We start from the raw sequence: 12689 nt of genomic DNA, 5'->3' as shown, positions 1-12689 counted from the left end.
TTCCATCACACTTCTTAGCCTAGCGTTTTCCCCCCGCTCCACTTCGCCGAACGGAATTTCCTGTTAACGATACGCACGGACAGAAGTAAGCTTAAAGGGGCCATGCAGACGAAAGACAAAATAAAAGTTTATTTTATTTGAAAGATTCGGTGTTTTATAGCACCCCCAGCGCTTGTAGGGCAGCAAAAGATGCTTTATAACTGAGAAATTATTGAATTTCAGTTACAGTTTTGAATTTCCCGCTAAATCGTGTTGCGCGACATCTGCGATGACTTAACAGGGATAGGTCTTCAAGCGAGCATTCGTGCGCTGTTTACTCTTCTGTGCACGGCGGATCGCCTTTTTTTTATTTTTAGTCCTCTTAGATGGCGCCGCCATACTTCGGAAAACCGCTGTGTGCCTTTGCTTTGTTTCTGACTTTATTTGCACCTGGATGGTTTTTGTAATGGTGGGTAGTAATCATTTCGTGAAATATGCGGTATGCTCGGCCAACGCCGCCTGTATAAACATTGCCTAACGCGTCGCGCGCTTTTCAATGGGAAGTGTAGCGACGCTTAGTTCAGGCACTCCTCCGCTACGTGGCGCGTGCCGGCGGACATCTCGCCTCGCTTCATAGCTCGCGAGTGGCGAACGCTGAACCCACTTCTACGGCGTGAGCCTGACAGCTTGTCTGTTGGGTTTCAAGAGGCGCTTCGCTCACATCTTAGCCGCGACGGGGCGCTAGTTCTGGGGCTCAATGGGGATCTCATTCAACGTGGTGCTCGCTTCATACTTGCTACATTTTTCTACGGATAACTGACGGAGGCTCAACTGAAATAGTGTAAGAACCTATTAATTGTCGGGTAGACAAATAGCGAATAAAGAACGATATTTTCGGATGGTGTAGTCATTATTTTACTGATATTTTTCTCTCTGGAGGATTTAGGGAAGGAAAAATTGCGTGCACATTTTTTGTTCAGGTGCTCACTTCTACCGTTATTCTCCAAAAATAGCATGTAAATTTCACAAGATTACAGAAAACAAAACGATCAGCAGCTGAGGGTTCCGCCACGCTGTCCGGGCGCTTCTAAAGTACAGGGGCCCTATTATCTACTGCACAAATTCCCAGAAATTCGCCATGTTTTTTGCGCTAGCACGCCGTAAGCAATCAGTGACGTGCTGCACCTATAGCTATGACGACATGCAGTGTAATTTTACGATTCCCTCATAAAGATCGCAATCAAAGTATCAAATATTGCGCAAGAAAAATATAAAAACTCTTGGCATGTACTGTAAAAATTAAGACGGTAGCTGAGGCTGACAAGACAAACACATTTCTGGAGGTCAAAATTGGCGTCAACACCACAAGGCGATCGAGTAACGTTGATCCAAAAGTGAGCGAAAGGCGAATGTCGAGCTCAAAAATATTACACAATTTTTTTAACGTATCTATTTATTTCTTTCAATCGCTTTTAGTAACATAGTTGGGCTCTCTGCTTCAATGCAAGCTTTGTTGCGTTATCACCTTCCCACGCCCCCACTCTATCGTCTGCTGCTATGTTACAAGTTTATGGCGTGATCACAGAAAAAGACGGTGGCGACCATCGCTTGTGTGACACATAAGAGCAGCAAAGCGCTACGTCTGATAACCGCGGAGCGCACCGATGTCGCCGATTCACTCATTCGTCAATCTCGACTTCAATCAGCGCTGTAATGAACCGGAGTCACTTTTATTTGTTATTTTTCTCTTGAGTTCGATCATGTGACCCTACAGCTTACTAGGACGAGTGTGGACAAATGCCATGCATTAGGTTCCATTTGTCATGGAGAGGCTTGTACTGCCCTCTTATGTTGCGGTAACGCAGAACAAATCATTTTTATTTTATTTCCAAACACAAAAGCAAAATTTTGTATGTCATTTGCATGCTCCGGGATCGCTGACTTGAAAACAGTCGAAACTATTCTTTCTTTCGGTAGCAAAAATGCTTTAAACCGCGCGTACGCGAAACTGCGGTGCTGCAAGTTCCCGGGCATTTCGCGGCGCCGTATGTCGGCGAAATTTTTCGCCCTATTTTGCGGCAAAAGCAGCAGCCATTTTCAAGCTGTTAAGTAACATGACGTCACTTTTACGCAGGCTGAAGTTGCCGATGTGTGACGTAATCGTTCGCGCCAACTGTTTAAATTACGTCACGCCTTCTCAGCCACTCGCAGAGAGGGTGTGTATTACAAGCAGTATTGTTGTTGAATAGCAAAGACAGGCTTACGTTGTCATGTCCGGTTCATTTAGTGTAGTTTTGCATTGCTGGCCAAGAATTATGCGCTTTCAGTAAAGAGAAATATGGCAAACTTTAGAACTGGTGCCCGTAAACATCATAACACGTCAAAATGACGACAGCACCAAGGTGAATACAACTGGTAGCGAAGCTTCCATAGAAGCCCATACGTTCAGAAAATGGCGGCTCTTTAGCTGCTCATGGGGCTTAGCGCCATCTGTGTGAGGAGGGAACACTTCCGGCGGAACAAAAAATAAACAGGATGTGACGCAAGATCCGGTCAGAAAGTGACGTCATTTTGGTGGCATTAGCGGGAAAATTTGACTTCAAAATAGCCTTAGCAGGCCTCTGATCGCTGAGGGCTCATCTCATTGCCATCCGACGCAAGTTGGCGAGCCCTTGGCGTGTGTGCTTCAAGTCAACGCCAGCTTATACTCGTGACTAGAGAAACGTACTTTAGCATACTGTCGTATGATTCGCCTCGCTGTTTATAAAAACATCTTGCATCTTCTCTGAACCTTTATTCTGTATTCATGCCTTCCACTGCTGTATAAAAGCAATCAGTTGCTTATTTTGATTGCAGTGGGTGGAAAACGTACCCCCCCCCCCTTCCCCCCAACCGGAATTTTTTTTCTGCCTTGGGATACAGAGCACAAAATGACACACGTGCACTCTCCCCGGCCCCCCTTTCATATAAAAAACGTGCCCACTTCTTACCCCGATACCAATTTCTACCAACGCCACTGCTGGGTTTAATTGCGTAGCACATACGCAGGTTGCGTGCGTGCCTTAAGTATAGATCAAGGTTATCTAATGCTTGCTCAGTTTGTGTACTTCTGTTCTAAGAGAAGAAATAACGCATAGTCATGCTATAATCAAGACATTTGAATTTTATTCCAAGATAAACAAAAAACAAATTTACCACACTGCACAAAATCAGCACGTATACAATAAGTACAAAATGTTCGTGGGCACTACATGCATTATGATTTTCCTTACTCGCCGAAAAATTGACTTTACCCGTAACACATAGCATTATGAGCAATGAAAGCGTCAACAGCAGAACTACTTCGAAACAAGAGAAAAGAACTAGGCACTGCATCTTGACGCAGAAAACCGGGCCGCAGGAATGCCGATTCACGAAAGTGCAGCGAGCACACCGCCGCTGCACCGGCGTCCTATCAAGTAGACATGGGTTTCTACAGACGTTCACTCAGCATTGACGCCTGCAATTTCCTGGTTTCATTATTAGACAAGTGTCGCAACAGATAAGTAAAAAGAGGAAAAAGTGATCAATTAATTCAAACGAAAGCGACGGCAGTATGTAAAAGCACATAGCAGGAAAGCTCTGGCAGCAGCGCAGCACGGAGCAGCACAACACAGTACTGCGATGGAAATAATGCTTGCGCATACAAGTGCGGGTAGCTTACTAAAAACGTTGTAATGCAATAGAGAAGACACTGAGATAGACAAAAAAAGCGACGCGTTTAAATTCGAGTGGTACTACGCTGAGAAGTCCAAGAAAAATTGACACCACTTGCTCCGAGACAGCCTGAGGTGAAATCAAGAGATAACTGTGACATAACAAAGCTTTAGACCCATTTTTTTTTTCGAAGCACCACCACGTCCCCTTACACAACCCCCGTGCACGTATTAACAGTACTATGGTTTCGCGTTACCTGTGGAAATGAGAGGAACGGGAGTTGCTACGGGAGTACGGGAGTTGCCAGGCGTACGGGAGTTGCTGTTGCAACCTTTTGCAGCACATTGTTTCCGTAGGTACCGAGGAAAGCCCTCCGCTCCAACCGTTGGCAGCATCGTCCCGTAGTTCACCGTGCCCGCAGGGCACGGTACTAAACGTGTTCCCCGACGATACAACGCACCTCGCAGTCCACGCACAGCAAAAATTAAGAGCACACCAAATTAACAAGGAAGAACGAATGTAAATGCGCACCACCAAAACACGCGAGGGGCGTTTCCCAGCAGACGAACTTTAGGAGCGCCTTTCCGAACACTACAAGAACTGCATCACAGAGCAATGACATGTGCCATTCTTCCGAGGGCGCTACAAAAACGGTTTTAAATGCAGAGCATCAGTAACTCACGATGTCACCCGCGTTGACGTCCGTAGTCCGCATCGCTCCCCCTACACTATATAAAAAAATAATACTTACCGGCGCCAGGTTTCGATCCCACGACTCTGCGGGCGGAACGCAAGGTACATGGCGCTCTACCCACTGCACCAGAAAGCCGACACAGAACGGAAGGTTACGAACGCGCCTTATATCCTTGACTCATTCAACCGTCAGCCACAGGTGCGCCCTCTCCCTCGCGTCCTCCTCGCCTTCTCTCCGCTCGCAACACCCTCTCTCGCCGCGTTCGGTTCGGGCGCACAACAGGTGGAGACGTGCGCAACACCCTCTCTAGCCGCGTTGGGTTCGCGCTGAGCAACAGTCGGTTCGCGCGCAAGAACAGGTGGGGGCGCTCGCATCGCGCTCTCTCTCCGCGGTCGGTTCGCGCTTAAACCCCATATGTCGTTCGCGCGCGCTCCGGTCGCTAACATCTGTGGAGTGATCGTGACGTCAACATCACGCGTTCGTATGGTGGCGCGATTTCGGCGCTATAACATTCTCTCGCGAGGGGCATTGGATTCGATTGGATTGGCTTGGCTTGGCTTGGCTTAGATTGGATTGGTTTGGATTTGGATTGGATTGGATTGGATTAAAGTGGATTGTGTTGGATTGTGTTGCGTCATAGCCGCGCCACGTTGCGTCATAGCCGCGGCAGGGGGTTCACGGCACGTTTCACGTTTCACCATCGACTTCATCGACAATGTCTACGCTGGAAGACAACAATTACAACAACAACAACCAATACGTAATCCATACGACTTGCAGGCGCGCCCCCCGCGGAAATGCTCTGCATTTGATCGTGCCCCTCGCGAGGGGGATGTTTCTTTTTTGAGAATGAACAGCATTTTCATAAATTATTTGCACACTGGGCCTAAATAAATGTGATTCAGAAATAAATATTGTTCGTAAAATATAAATGTTGTTGTGTTGTAGAACAAAACTTGGTTTTTTGTTACTAGTGTTTGTTCCCTCCTCCCCTAGTCGCGCTTCAATCGCCACTCCCATAAGCCCCCATGCTGATGTCGCTGGCAATAGGTTCGGAACCGCTTTTCTCCCGAAGCTTCGCTACCTTTTATATTTACCTTGACAGCACACACAACCGCTTTGTCAACCAGAAGCACGTGACCAAAATTGAAAGCCAATCAGAAAAGACTTCCGGCAAATTCCCAGATTTGCCAGCAATTTGTGCAGTCGAGAATATGGCCCCAGTCCTCAATTTTAAAAGTGCGTACCGAAGCGGAGTGCGAACAGCGAGGACAAAACAAGACCGAAATGCGGAGGGGAAAGAGGGTGGATGCGCACTCAGAAAATTTCGGGGCCCGTGATCCAAGTAGATAAGCGCCCAAAGCCGGCATCAGCCTGCGGCAGCACAAGGGATTTAGCTCCGTGGCAAATGCGGTTTTATCAGCGACAGACCAAGACAGGCAGGCATGGTGAAAAACAAGAAGGCGTAGGGCGCCGCCTGGGGAACGCTAAACAAACTTTCAACAATTTTGCATAGTTTCCGAGAAGCGGCGCCCACCGGCGGACATGAAAGCACGCAGGAAAGCTACGGAGCGGGAAAGGGTAGGAGAGAGCAACAGGAGAGTGGCTATTTGGCCATTTTTCGCTCACGCGTTAGGCAATGATTATACGCCTCGAGCTTTGCGATCGCTGCGCCGCCTGCCGCCGCTTCTCCGCGGAGATGACGGGATTAGCGCTGCGCGGCCCACAGGGGCTCATGCAGTGTTTTGGTTCTCTTTCGCTTCTTTTTGCCCTTCCAAGCGCTAAAAAACTTGTTATGGTGACGTCTGTAAGTAAACAGTACGTTTAGGTCACTTCAAAAGCCGCTGCGTCTTGGTAGGGTGCTCAAACACCAACAATAGCTATCCGGGAACGCGGCTCTGCGTCCTTCTCGGCCGCTGTTACGGGCGTCGGCGACGGCAGCAGCATACCACCACTGTCACCTCCGAATACGTCCGGCACAAGTGAATTTCATTCTCGCCTCGTTTAAACCTGATACTGGCACAGTGAGAGGTGTGTTTTGTTTTGTAGCGCGGACAACGAATGCGGCCTCATTACGAATATATGCGTCGTAGAAAAATATACTTCGGGGATGCGATTAGCCAATACCTGATAATAACTTGTGCCTTTTATAAGAATATAAGCTACGCGAAAATGTTAAGTATATTACAAGGCTCTGCGTCGTGAAAGATGTGCACTCATGCCTTATAGCAAGAACCAAGAAAAGTGAATTAAACCACTAGAAAATTAATGGTCTGCAAGTCCGGAAGAAACAAAATAGCTCGTACAGAAATGAAAAAAAAAAACTCAGTGCAGCTTCTGAAATGCTAAAGACGTTCGTATAAACTTAAGCCGGGTAGGACTTACGAGACCTACTAGTGTGGGAAATGCACTGCTATTTCGCGAGACATGGGGAGGGGGGAGGGGAGGGAGACGCTTACGTATCGTTGGGTACGATTGCGGAGCGATATCAAGGAAACAACGTTTTAGTAATCACACACACAAGCTACTCGTTCACGTCACACTAGTTTTTAGACTTCAACTAACAGCTGATCCCTCGGCGAACGCATTTTTTGAGGTATACAAGTTCAAAACTGATAAAAGGTGTCGTTAGAAGAGTGGGATATCTGATAAGGCCTTCTGATTTCCGTTTGTGCTAGATTCTGCAGGCTCCCTGCGTCATATGACTATGCTTCGAAGAAACGTTTAGTCGCGAACGGGCATTACTGTAGAAGCCCTTCTCCGGCCTGCTCGCTGAGGATATATGTGACATATATGAATGTTTGCGGGCGCTCAGCTCACGACAAGACGCCCCAGCATTTTTTTTTTTTGTCGTGCGCTGATCCCGGGTATAATTTTGGATTATCCATCGTACTTATTTCGTAGAATGTTCGTGAAATTTATGTCCAGGGTAGTGATCAATATCTGAGGTATGATATTGGAAAGAATAACTGGCGTGCTGTCAGGTATGGGCGCTGCACTAGGTTATATAAGTGCACAAAACTAATTTACATCGTAGTGTATAGCCATGGCATGACCATCTGGGGATATTTTGTTTACGGAGACACTGTTAGAAAATTTCAGGGCAGTGGAATCACAATCATCTCCATATGCATATCCCGGCTTCGCGACGCCGACCTGTGACGCACACTTGGCGCTTGCACAGACCGAATGTACCACACTAAGATCGCGTCACACACATTTACACTCTCGTAAACACACCCCATTTGCGAATAGAGTGACTGCTCCATATAAATATGTATTTCCAACGCCTACAAACGGTAAATCTCAGTCGTGAAACGGCCCCGAAACCAACGGTGACAGTGGGGAGCAGGCCGGCAACTCCCGCGGCTGCTTTCGAAACGGGCCGCTAAGGGGATTTGTAAAACGGTATTTCTGTTTCAACTGAAGCTTATAGTGCTGATTAAGTGCTTTTGGTAGTAGTTACCGCCTCGGTGGCCTATTTCAATCGGGCACCAATGGCTGTGAAACGCAACGTTGCACCACTCTCTCGGTAATCCAGCGAAGGGAGGGGGGATACTTTTGAAGAAATCCCTAAAACTTAAACGGAACTCATAACGTGCTTTTTAGCAGCGGAGCTGTTAAAGGGGTCATGCAGATGCAGACGAAACGGAAGTTTGGTTCATTCGAAAGATTAAAAAGATTGCCAGCTCGGGCCTAAGTAAGCAGCTTTGGTTCGCTGAAAGGGCGGCACGCCGCACCAACGGAGTCCTGGACTGAGGACTCTGCCAACTTACGAGCTAGATCTCACTGTTAAATAAAGTTTTCTCATCCTTCTCATCTAAACACAACTTTTAACGTAAACTTCGCTCAAATAAGCTACATAATTAAGGAAAAAAATGGACGCCATCCCGCCCTGCGGAAGTGGATGTCGAGCGCAGCTGCTGTAAACCACTGCACATGCTGATGGGGGAGGGCGTGAAATGTTCCTCGTTGTCTCGGCGGGCTTGTCGCTTGCACTCGGCTTCTCTGGCGGCAAATTCTGTGTCCACCCGCATGCGCTCGGCGTCTTGGGCGAGAACTGCTGCGTCCTGCCTAGCCTGACGCATGCGCTAGCCCTCCAATGACGTCAACTGCCCTTCCTCTTTCGAGAGAAGCTGCAAACCTGATCTTTACCAGAACACATGAGGGGTTGGGGGTTCCCATTTTCCCATTGTTCATCGGCGCCTTATCATCTATCATGCTGCTTCGATGCTTGTTTTGTGGTCTTTTTTTAATTAATAATGAGCTCTATTCTGCACGCCTGATTAGCCTGACGAATGCGCTCGGCGTTTTGGGCGAGAAGTGCTGGGTACTGCCTGGGTTTTTTTGCTTACGACACGAACTTTTCCGACCAACGAGAGGCTAACAGCTTCGTTGGTCATGCAGTTTTTTCATGCCTGCATGCAATTTCGCGTATCGAGGAGTATATTGCAGCTAAATTCTCTCAGAAAGCTGGTGTGTGCAACTGATCCAGGAATGCTGCGACGCAGGCCTTTGGCAGTTGACGAAACGGCGTCGTGCACAAGCGAAACAAAAGTTGGGGGTTGCCTTCTGCGATTTACCTCAAAACAGAAATTGTGATGGTCAACGCTTCCGTAACTTCATTAACTACGGCTAGAACGTGTTTAATTTCACAGAAATGCTCTTAGTACAGTTATCAGTAATCGTTTACAGAATAAATACCGCATGATAGCAGAACGTTATTAATTGTTGTGGAGGAGCATTGCTTTACAATAATTGCAATGGTTACTGGCTAGTTGGTTCATGGTTTTTCAAAAACCAATTCCTGCGAGGCGGAAGGACGCGAGACAGGACCGTGCCCGAAACCTGTACTATGTTTCACTACTGAATGCTGCGGTCGGTTTACAAGCTGCCACCTACGCTTGAAAAATCATGCAATTCTCCGTCTAACGACAATGATGTTGTTTTATAGCAAAGCTTTCTCGTGTGGGTTACCTTGGTTACGTTATGGATTTAAACTTTGACTAGTTGAGCTTCGAATTTGACGAGCACTCAGCTTGGTCTTTTGATCGCAGCGCCTTTGACTTTGACCATTTCCCATTCAATTTCGCACTAAGAAAGATTTGCGTTCAACCATCGTAATCATTAGAGGGAGGGCTAGATGATTTTTCTGTTTAATTTTGAGCTTCCATGCACCTCTCTCCAAATCTAAACTTTTCCCAGTGTGTCGGAAATCTGTCTGTGCTGGAGGACTCGGGCTGGTGACCTATACTTCAGGCAACTAATCGCGCGTTTTTGGTGTATTCACAAGGCATTACACGATGTTTAGGTACTCCGTAAAGAATGCTTAAGCATTAAATAACACCGGCTGACGTTAACACTGCCACATTTTTAAACTACCGGTGCCAGCCTTTATTCCACGCAGGTGGAAAAACGGGAACGGGAGGAGGGACGGCTTGTAGCTTGGGCTGTTGGGTGGTTGAATAACTTTAGCTCTTGATAAAATGACCACCACAAACGTGGGAGTTCCGCTTCGGCTTTCAGGCTTCCATGCTGCCACAGTGTCGCTCACCAAAATCAAAGGCACAAAGCTTGCGGGTACTGAAAGTGTAAACTACCGCAACACTTCTATCCATCTCGTAGACAAGTGCCTTTTTCTTCAAAGCACACGTATCGAGGTATCCCAGCGCTAAGTCTGGCATGGAAACCATAGTCAATGAAACCAGTGAAGATAATTTAAAATAGTAGAAATAAATACTAATATCAACATTTTATTCCTACTAAGATAGCACGCAGCCAGGAGCAGAGCGCTGCAAAAAGTGCTCATGTCAGTGTAGCCCGTTCCCAAATTTAGAAGCGTCAAGTAAGTTTATGTAGCCGTTAGCGCATTTAAGAAGAAATGAATACTAATAATAGTAGTTTTATTCGTACTCAGAACGGGTGGGGCCAAGCGTAGATCGCTGCAATAAGCGCTCATGCCATTGTAGCCAAAACCCAAATTTAGGAGCGTCGGACAAGTTTACGTAGCCGTTACTGCATCTAAGAACCCAACAGATCTGTCTAGACTTCGTTTCATCTCACATGTCCGCTCACAACACCACCAAAACATTCAAAGCACCGGAGGAAACACGGCAAAAACAATGTGAGGCTGCGTAGTCCAATGCACCGGTTCATTCCACTGACGAAGGGAGCGCCGAGTGGTTGCGCCACCCGTCCAGCTGCCCGGTCCCTATACGCCTCGAGCGCGGCCTGTAGGGGCGCCACTGAAATCCCCCTAGCGGCCCGTTTCGAAAGCAGGCGCGGGAGTTCGCGTCCCGCTCCCCATTGTCGCCGCTGCTTTTGCGGCACGTTCACGACCGAGATTTACCGTTGGCGGGCGTTTGAAATCCATGTTTATGTGGAGCAGTCACTCTGTTCGCAAATGAGGTGTGTTTACGAGAGTGTAAATGTTTCTGACGCGATCTTAGTGTGGTATATTCGGTCCGTATAAGCGCCAGGTGTGTGTCACAGGCCAGCAGCGCGGAACCGGCGTGTGATGGAGCCGAATGTAGTTACACTGACCTGAATTTACTAGCAGTGTCTCCGTAACCACCGATTCCTCAGATGTTCATGCTACAGCTATACACTACGATTTACATTGGTTTTGTGCGCTTACATAATCAACGGGACACTCATACCTGACAGCACGCCAGTTACATTTGCCAATATTATACCTCAGATATTGATCACAACCATTTACAAGCCAGTCTGTGTTAATTTCGGGAATATTCAACAAAAGTACGATGGGCAATGCATAATTATACTCGGGGATCAGCACACGACAAAGTCGTCTTGTCGTGAGGTGAGCGCCCGCAAACATACATCTGCTCCTCTGCGAGCAGCGCGGAGACGGGCTTAGAATATAATCCGCGTCCGCGACTAATGCTTATTCGAAATATTGTCATATGGCACAGGGAGCCAGCAGAATAAAGAGGAAACTGAAATCAGAGGGCCTTATCACATACCACTCTCTTCCAACGACACCTTTCATCGCTTGTTGAACAGCCTACCCTGTATACTTCCAAAAATGCGGCCGCCGTATGATCAGCTGTTCGTTGAAGTAGAAAAACAAAAGGAAAAGGAAAGTGAATGCGAGATTTGTGTGTGTGATTACTAAAACGTTCATTGCTTGATTCCGCTCCGTATTATACACAGCGTCCCCCTCCCCTCCCCCCCGCCGATGTCTCGCCAAATAGCAGTGCATTTCGCGTACAGTTGGTCTAGTAAACCCTACCTGGCTTAGGTTTCGACGAACGTCTTCAGCATTTCAGAAGCTGCACTGTTTTTTTTTTAATTTCCGTTACAGAATTATGTTTCTTAATTCCGCACTTGCACAGCATTTATGTTTTGTGGTTTCATTAACTTGCCTTGGTGTGTGGGCACATATTTAACGATGCACAGCTAGGATTGGAACATACTTAACATTTTCGTATGGTTTATATGCTTATAAAAGGCATAAGTTATTGTCCGGGATTGGGTAATCACAACCCCGAAACACATTTTTCTGCGACGTATATATTCGAAACGAAGCCGCATTCGTTGTCCACGCTGCAAAATGAAACCAACCTCTCATTGTGCCAGTATCAGGTCTAAACGAGGCGACAGTATAATTCATTTGTGCCTGATGTTTTGGAGGTGACAGGGGTGATATGTTGCTACCGTCGCCGACGCCCGGAAAAGCGGCGACGAAGCGCGCAGCACCGCGTCTCCGGGTAGCTCTTGCAGGCGATCGCGTACTCTACGAAGACACAGCTGCTTTTTAAGTGACCTAAACGTACTCTTTGCCTATAGATGTCACCATAACAAGTTTTTTTTCAGGGCGCAGAAAGGCGAAAAGAAGCGACATAGCACCTTAACACTGCACGCGGCCCTATCAGCCACGCAGCGCAAATCCCGTCAACGCCGCGGAGAAGCGGCGTTGACGGGATTTGCATCTGCATGACCCCTTTAACAGCTCCGCTGCTAAAAAGCACGTTATGAGTTCCGTTTAAGTTTTAGGGATTTCTTCAAAAGTATCCCCCCTCCCTTCGCTGGATTACCGAGAGAGTGGTACAACGTTGCGTTTCACAGCCATTGGTGCCCGATTGAAATAGGCCACCGAGGCGGTAACTACTACCAAAAGCACTTAATCAGCACTATAAGCTTCAGTTGAAACAGAAATACCGTTTTACAAAATTCTTGTGTGAACTTGTTGTAACTGTACTACCGCATTGGAAGGCATTCGCTCAAAATTGGGTTTTATTCTCGTCTTACCAGAATCGCTCGCTTTTAGTACAACAGTTACACCCATGCCTATTGT

Source organism: Haemaphysalis longicornis, unplaced genomic scaffold (genome assembly GCF_048455015.1).
Source record: "Haemaphysalis longicornis isolate Haplotype H1 unplaced genomic scaffold, Haemaphysalis longicornis Haplotype H1 scaffold_1, whole genome shotgun sequence".
Classification (NCBI taxonomy): domain Eukaryota; kingdom Metazoa; phylum Arthropoda; class Arachnida; order Ixodida; family Ixodidae; genus Haemaphysalis; species Haemaphysalis longicornis.
The sequence above is the reverse complement of the archived record's forward strand: the minus strand, read 5'-3'. Positions refer to the sequence as shown.